At 47.4% G+C, this 8,803-nt stretch overlaps 1 pseudogene; it reads right to left on the reverse strand.

The window, feature by feature from the left end:
- Nucleotides 1–1,820: 1,820 nt before the first annotated feature.
- Nucleotides 1,821–2,459, reverse strand: LOC110303833 (elongin-B pseudogene; annotated as a pseudogene).
- Between the last annotated feature and the right edge of the window lie 6,344 nt (nucleotides 2,460–8,803).

Raw genomic sequence — 8,803 nt, forward strand, 5'->3', positions numbered from 1 at the left:
GAGTAGTGCTTAGCTCCTTCTCAGTGCCTACGGTAAAATGCAGGGGCAAGCAAGTGACCCGAGCACAGAACTGTTAAGCAAAAGGAATCAGGAGATCAGATGTGAAATAATTCTCAGCCTGTCCAGAGCACACACACAAATGGGAAAGTACTGAGAAGAGAACAGAAGAATAGTCAGGCTAGCCTAGCCATTTCCTGGAAAGACTGGCGCAAATGTGAGAGTCAGGGAGAGAGGTGGGGTTACAGCAACTGAACTGCCTGCAGGCACCAAAAGAAAACAGCAAAAGTGGATGGAACAAAGGAAGGCTGTAAGTGTATTGTTCTTAAAGGCAAGGGAAGGAAAGACTATCCCCACACTCTAGACTCTACAGAGCAGGAACCTGCAACAGCATCATGGGACAGCTCAGTCCTGAGAGCCAGGAGCTACTCCTGGGCTGGGGGGAGCTGATCACCCAGCAGAAGAGGATGGTTCCAGAGTCTTAACTTTTCATAGGATTTGCATTTCACAGGATCGGTTGGGATTTGGTGGCACACACCTTTAATCCCAGTGCTCAGCACTCAAGAGGCCAAGGCAGGTGGATGGATCTCTGGAGTTCGAGGCCAGCCTGGTCTACAGAGTGAGTTCCAGGACAGCCAAGGCTGCATAGAGAAACCATGTCTTGAAAACCAAACCAAAAACAAAATTTCAGAGGATTTGCCTGGCATATCTGAATTTCTTAGGACTAATCAGCTGTTTTTTTTTTTTTTTTAATATTTAGAGTTGGCCCCTTCAGAGTGATAAAGTCTTGACAACCCATTCAACCACTGGTGTTTGTGAAACACCAACTTCTTTGATTTGACAGTTCACAGTTAAAGAAGAATTTTGTCTCTCAGAATGAATTGCATCACAAATATTATCCATATGCCTGGTTAAAATGATAGTTAGATGAGACAGAAGACTATAGAGGTGATACTGAAGTCACTGGAATGATATAAAAGTGTATTTTCTACATAAAGAAGATATGAATTTGGGGTGAGGAAGCAAAGATGGGCTGCTATAGATATTTGTGCTATACCCATTTATGTGTTGAAATCCTAACTCCCGGTATGATAGTATCATGAGGACTTTGAGAAGTACTTGGATCATGAGAGCGGAACCTTCAGGATTAGTCCCCTTCTAGGAAGAGATCTAAGAAGGCTTGCCTCTTCTCTCTGCTCTCCACCATGTGAAGAAAGCTAGAAAGAAAGAGAGCCTTCGACAGACGGTAGATCTACCAGCAATCTCTTCTTGGACCTCACAGCCTCGAGAACTGTGGAAGAAAAGTGTCCAGCCTAGGGTATTTTGTTATAGACACCCAAATCCAGTGAGACGGTTTCTACTTAACTCTGTTCAGTATAGAATCTGTAGTGTAGGCACTAGAGCTGCCTTTCCTGGGTCCCTTAATCATTCATTTTACCAAGTTCTGACCTCAAACTTATATCGAAAGGACATTTGCTGAGGTCTAGCCTATCAAATAAGACTTATTATGACCGCTTCACCTGCTGGTTCATACTCAACCTTCAGGAGGCATTCAGGGCAGAGAACTCAAGAGAAGTTCAAGGCACAGACTCTGGAGATGAGCTAGGTTCTGCCCTGGCCCTGACGTTAACTGGTTTCTATGAGTAAAGTGTCCTCATACCTTCACCCCCAAAACGGCAGAACATGGCAGTGTCTGCTCCTTAGACTGTATGGGAAGACTAGATAGATCAATGGACACACGTGCATGCAGTAGTCCTTGTTCCACAACAAGACTTCATTCTACTAGAAGCCAATTGACCCTGAGCTTGGCACTGTGTTCCCTTTTTATTGTTTTTAGACAGCCAAAAAAAATTTTTTTTAATTGGGGGAATGGGTCTCTAGGGGCGGACCTGGGGCCCTCACTGCACAGTTCGCTCATTGGCACCGTCTCCAGAATCCTGTGGCTTCATCACATCTGGAAGCTCTGGAGGGCTGAGAAGGGCTCAACGCAGAGCTTCGAAGGTGTCATCTGCTCGGAAGGCCAGGCCCACTGTGGCTGGTGCCTGTGGCCATGCTGTCTGACTAGTGAAGCCACACTCGCCCAGAGTTTTTCCATCATCAAGCAGCTGGTCGTCCTTGTGAAGTCGCTGCTCCTCTGGAGGCCGCTTGAGGATGCCCTCAACGAGATGCGCTTCAGTTCCAACAGGGTGCTCTAGCTTCCTTAACGTCCTTAAAGATGGTGGTCTTGCGCGGGATCATGAGCAACACGTCCATCCAGGCGGATGCTTCCAGCTCAATTCCCTAGCGCGGCTGCGCTCCGCCCCACCCCGCCCCCTCTGTGTTACTTTTATCATCAGTGTTGTCCTACTCCAAGGTTTATACTCTCAACCTTACACTGTCAACTTAAGATACTGCACAGTGCAGCACTGATTAATCAGTAGCAGGGTGTTTCCTCCTCTGTGACATCACTACACTCTGGGTTTAATGTCTCCCATCCCCCACCCAGTAACTGTGTCAAGCTTGTGGGATAGGTTTGTGACTTAGCAAGTGTTTACCTAGTACATAGCATGTCCAAGGCCCCAGCTTCATTCCCTGGCACAACAAAACAAAACAAAGGCAACTGTGGGCTCGTGAGTCAGCTCGCCATCAGCCACCAGCTGCTTCCTGCCTGTAGGATGCAGCTTTTGTCTCCCACATACTCTCAGCATAAAACCCTGGTCCAAGCACACACAAACCGAACGCCCACAGTTGAATGTTTCAGTGAGTGAATTAATGAAAATTATCACTGAAACAGCATCTCAACCTTGCTTCTTACAAATAAAATATAATTTATCTCAAAGCATTACATTTACTGCGTGTATATGTAAGGGAGTGTGGGGGGGGGTACATACTCAGACCACGAGCAAGCTGCAATATGGATATAGAGGTAGGTCTCTCCTTCTAGCTTGTGTGAGTCCCAGAGATCAGACGAAGGTCGTGTGCCTTGGTGGCAAACACTTCTACCCACTGAGCTATCTAGCTGGCACCTATATCATTTTTCAGTGACGGCATCTTTAATGTGGCCCTCCCCAGAAAAAAAGTCTTCATTTTTTTAATCTACACTATTAATACTTCACATTTTTTAAAAAACGGTTTCTTCCAGGATCTTTTAGATTGATAGGAAAATAACTGAAAGCACTGTCGAGTTTCCCTACACCCGCCCAATTTCCCCTCTAGTTGACATTTTACATTTGCCACAATGAATGACCCAGTTCTAATACATTTTTATTAATAGAAGTCCACACTCTCCCCACGATCTCTTTGGGTTTCCTGTTTTCCCAGTGTAGCCTTTGCTACCCCAGGTTCCTGTTGAGCATGCTGTGTTTAGTTGCTACATCTCCTTGACTTCTCTTGGTTGTGGTGGTTTCTCTCTAAGATCTGAAAAAGTCCCAGTTTGGGGTGGGGTGGGGGGTTGTTCAGGTCAGTCTCCTCCATGACCCTAGCCAGCTGTCATTTCCCTGGAAGGGACTCTTGGATGCAGCTGAGGAAGGTTAAAGGGGGCACAGAATGGACTGATGGATAGGCTTGAATGAAATTCATTGCTCTTGGCCTTCTAATGAGGTGCATGGCCAATGGCCTTGGGAGGATGCAGCCTCGGAAATACAGCACAGTCTAACAATCTGGGAAACACAGCACAGTCTAAACCGTGACACACCAGGGCCGGGCCATCTGCTTGGGCAGATTTTGGTGGCTTCTCTCAGTAGTCTTGTTAGGCCTGAGCAAGCCAGGGGCAGTGACCTCTCTGCTTGCCATTCACTGACTTTGCGCTCCTCTGGAACCAAATGCTTGCAATCCAGTGGCGGTCGATCGATCGATCTCGTAGGCATACATCCAGGGGATCAAAACTCACACCCCATCATGCTCCCTGGCCACATCTCATCAGAGGACGGCCCACTGGCAGCGCAGGTACCCTTTCCATTTCCTCTTCCCTCTCTCCCCTCCTCCCTTCTCCTCTCCTCCCCCCTCCCCAGTTCCTTTTCTAACTCTTGAGCAGGAGAGGGAAGGGGAGGGGGTGGGTGGGAGTTTTAACTGTTACCTCTGGCCTAGTTCTTTCATCTCTTAAGCTAAATTCCAAAGGGGTAATTGCATTAGTCATCCCCAAATCCAGCCTTCTCAGAGAGCGCAGCCTGTGAGCTCCCCCTCTCTCTTTCTTTCAGAGGGTTTGGGGGGAGTGCAGTTTATAAACGCCCCACTTCTAAACCCCCAATCTGCACTTTCTGGAAGCTTTCCGGAGAGCAGCCATCCTAACGGACCCCAAGCTGCACAGACTTGGACACTATATAACCTTTCTTTTCCCCAGCCCCCCACCTCCTTCTACCTTGCAGCCAATTAAAGACAGACAGCACGCTGCCCCGCTGCTGAGGCTCTAACCGAAGGAGCAAGAGGAGTCTGGTGGGAGGGAGCTCCTGCTGAGAATGGGGCCCAGGCCCTGGGCTAGGCAGGATGGAATGTGCCGTGGGATTTAGGAAAGCTGTGGCTGGATATGAGACTCTGACAGCCAAAATGCACGCAGCACTGGTGATTAAAACTAACAGGAACACTTGCCAATTTCCCTACAAGTTTGTCCTTTCTCCAGAGTAGTTTTGACAGTGGACAGGACACGAGGCATTTTTCTATGGCCACTCACTTCGTCATCTTATGTGGCTCATACACCCAAGTAAATACTGAGATGTTTGAAGAAGTTACCATCCGCCTGTGAGGAATTTTTCTCCTTTTGCACGGAAACCCACAGCCCAATCCAGTCCATGATCTCCTTCTGATACTGTTTTGCTGGGCGCTTATAGATAGAAACCAGAACTTTCTTGTTATGCGTTTCTTTGCTATTTGGATAAAGTTGTTTTTTTTTTTTTTAAAGAAAAAAAAAAGACAACCACCCCTTTGTCATTTGTTACTCTTTCTGTGTTGATAGATCTTAAGAATGTATTTTCTGGACTGGTAGGATGTCTCAGTGGTTAGGGTTGAGGGTGCTTGTAGCCAAGCCTGAAAACCAGCAAGCTGGTCTTAGCCAGTGCTCTGTAATACGAAAGCAGAAAAAGAAGATTTTTTTAAGGTAGCCACATCAGGAAGAAAAACAAGGGAGTCCAGGAACCACCAAGTCCAAGACCTCCCTCTGAGATCCTGACAGAAGCACAGGACAGGAGATAGAGCATGAGTAAGCCTGGTCACCTGGTCAAGCTGTGGTCCCCCACTCTTGTCTCAGCTCCTCCAGTCTCCCTTGCAAGGTGGTCCAGGAAGATGCCGGGCTGAGATCTCTTCCTAGAAGACAAGTCTCTGCTGCTGCCACAGGACTTCATCCTTTCCTTTCTCCCAGCCTGGGGCTCTTGGAGACATGTCAAGACTCTGCAGTCCAACGGTCTGATACCTAAGGGCTGGGGCACACATGTCTCTTATTCCCATTCCTGCCTGTGCCATTGGAGAACCCATTTGTTCATTAACTCATCCACTCAAAACTTTCTATATGCCAGGCATTGTGTGAGATTCTTGGATATCCCAGAGAAAGTCCCAGGGCCAGGTATGTTGAGATTCCTTTGAGGGAAGGCAAACAAACAGACAGACACACAAACCAGGAAGTGTGGGATGTAATGGGGTCTAACAATTGCTGTAAAGATAAATAGAACAGGCTAAACAATTAGAGGACAAGAGAAGGCAGTGGCTTTTACACGGGTAGACAACCCTGTTGTGAGGTGACATTGGAGAGGAACTGAGGAAGTGAAGTCCCTGAGGAGAGACAGTTGCTACTGAAGGCAATGTGGGCAAAAAGGCCCTGTGCCCTAATCCTCATGACTCCAGAAAAGCAGTATTATTATTATCTCATCTTTAAAAAATATTATATCAATATTTTTGTATTTTATGTGACTGGAAGTCAGAGGAGTACTTTCAGAAGTCGTTCTCTCCTTTCACTGTATGGGTCCCGAGGGATCAAACTCAGGTCTTCAGGCTTGGTAGCAGTCACTCACCTTTGCCCACTGAGCCATCTTACTGGCCCTCTTATCCCACTTTAAAAACAAGATGGACAAACAAAACCCCAAACTTGCTGCATCTCCACTTCCTTCATATTCTCCCTTCCCATCTCAGCCATACCTTTTTCTTCACTCACTGGCCCCCTCCCCTTTATTTTTATCGACCAGTCTTTCTCCGCACAATCTTGGAGTAAGCCTGGTTGCCCAGAAAATGCTAAATTGAAACAAACCAAACCAAACCAAACCATGAAGTTAAAGGAGTAGACAAAGAAATGCGAGCGAGCAGTGTCCAGTATGGAGGAGCCGACCTGTGTGCTCAGGACCACCTGTGGAGCAAACCTCTGTCTTCAAGTCCTGAGTATCAGGGTCTGTCAGTGTCTGCTGCCAGGTCGGGAAGATGCAGTGGATGTGGGAGGCAGAAGGGCCTCTAGAAAGCGCATGTCTCTGTCAGCAGCACACTGAAAACTCACCAGGAATGCCAGAAAGATGAACTAGCTCACGAATTCAAATCAGAGCGTTTCGCTCTGCCACTTCCTTGACAGGAGAAACAGAAGGCGATTAGATTAGACGCAGCTTCAGGAAGCACGCTACACTTTATACAGCGAGGTAAAAGAGGTTCTGCGCAATTGTACTGCTTTTCTTTAATGTCATGCCAGGTCTCAAGGTCCTTACAGGAAAAACTCCTATGGGGGCGCGGGAGGTGGGGGGGCTGAGACGCAGCTCAGTAGTAGAGTACGTGCTCGGCGGGAACAGAGCCCTGGCTACGATCCCCACGGAAGAATAAAACAAGCAAGCAAGCAAACAAAAAAGTTTTTCACTCATAAGTACAAAGATCAGCATGGCTACACGCATTAAAACCTTCCGTGTCTTTAAAGGCACAGTTGGTAATGAAGGTAGGCAATGTCTCACGTGTTGTGTCTCCTCCATCCCCTTGTCGCCCCTCCCCCCCCCCCAGGTCCCCACTGATCTAGTGTTTACTCTGTCACACCGAGAGGAGCTAATTCTTGCTTGCATCTCTCAGTTATGTCCTCTGTGGAGCACTTCCTGGCTCCGTTTCTATTTGATGTCTTGCTTGAGTGTAAGTTGTCAATCAGTCACTCCATCAGCCTGTAGGCACTCGCTCCAGCCTTCGGTCCGGTCTTCCTTGGCATGGACTAGTCCCTGGGCTGTAAAATGAGTGGGTGATCGGGGTGACTGCGAAGAAGGGTTCGCACCCCTGTCTGGTGCTCACATGTGCCCTTCTGGTGCCCCTGCGGTGGCTTTTTATGAAGCAGATCTCCACCCCTATGACTGTTACCTCCTGGGTCTATCGCGATCTTCTGCCTTTGCCCTTCGTCTGATTTCGAGGAGGAGACTGCTGACTTTCACCTGTGCATTTCAGAACGGCAAACCAAACCCAGCTCTTGCGTTTACACAGACAGTAGCAGGCTGCTAACTCACAACACATGTGGAATCATGTTAGCGCTGGAGTGCTGCCCCGGATGTCTTGGGTATTTCTGTGTCAAAGAAAGGGAAAGAAGGAAGGGAAAAGGAGAGAAGACAGTGAAAGAATAAAGATTGTGTTAAAAGGAAACGCCAAGAAGGTGACTTTACTGTTCACTCCTTCACTAAGAAAATCTTCTAAGATACTGATTGAATCTTTGTTAGGACAGGAGCTGCCTGGATAGCAGGAGTGGCTTCAGCCCGCCCTGCATATGGAGTCAAGAACCCTGTGGGAGGTGGATATAGGATTGGCTCAAGTCGCATAACTAGAATATCTATCAGACCCCTGCCCGGTCACCATGGAGACCCCAGAGGAGAGGAGAAGAGGGAAAGACTTTCTGGCATCCCCCCCATGCCGCTCCCAAAGTCCTTTCATCTTAGCCAGAGCCGCAACTCTCTCTGCAGCTGCAGCCTGCACCCACAGAGGACTTCTGGCAGAGGTAAAAGGAGCAGCTGGCCTCTGGGGGCTTCGGCTGAGGGTGATGGATGCTGTGGAGAAGGAGGAGGTTGGCTCTGCCTCAAGGCTGCCAACCAGAGCTGCCATGAAGAAAATTATGAGGTGAATTAAACTTTAATTTGATTTTTATTTGGTTTCAGCAACCAATAAAGGGGTAGCAATTTCCCAAGCCCTGTCACCGGTTGGAGGAATGCTTTGAGAACATCTGGCTTATTAACAGCAGTAACAATAAAGGCCAACCCTGTCCTTGCAGAGGGGCTGCCTTCCAAGGCTCCTGGAGCACTTTGACTGATCATATCTGCTTCCCCCGCTCACAGCAGCCCCAGAGAAATCTTATTTCCTTGTAATTAAGCATAACTGCTAACCTCTCCCACAGCTGGCCCAGAATCGCCTGCTGGACTGACCTCCAGATGGACCACAGGAGCACACAGAAGGACAGAACAGCAGAGTGAGGTTGAGGTCAAGACACAGGGAAAGACAGACTAAGGCACAAGGTGGCTGTGTGCATTTGTTTTCTCGTCCCCTTATCCTCTGGAAACTTTGAACCAAGTTAGCAGAGTGCTGTGTTCTCCGGACTTAAGAAAGTGTATCTCTGTATGTGTGCACAGGGAAAAGGTTTTACAAAATATTTCTGGCTTGCATAGAATTCTGTTTTTCTGGAAAGCAGAAACGGTATAGAAATTTCTTGTTTTCCCCCAAATATCTTTTCTCCCTTCTTTCCTTCATTTTGCTAGAATGCTTATCTTATTTAGAAGTTAAAGACATAACTTATCCTAATTAATACAATTTCTAAATCAAGTATAGTTTAGGTACTAACAGTGATGCTGTTGTAAATGCCCAAAAATATGGTATATCCATACAGTGGAATATTATTTGGCTAGTAAAAGAA

Source organism: Mus caroli, unplaced genomic scaffold, assembly GCF_978045245.1.
Source record: "Mus caroli unplaced genomic scaffold, Mus_caroli_1 scaffold_1, whole genome shotgun sequence".
Taxonomy (NCBI): Eukaryota; Metazoa; Chordata; class Mammalia; order Rodentia; family Muridae; genus Mus; species Mus caroli.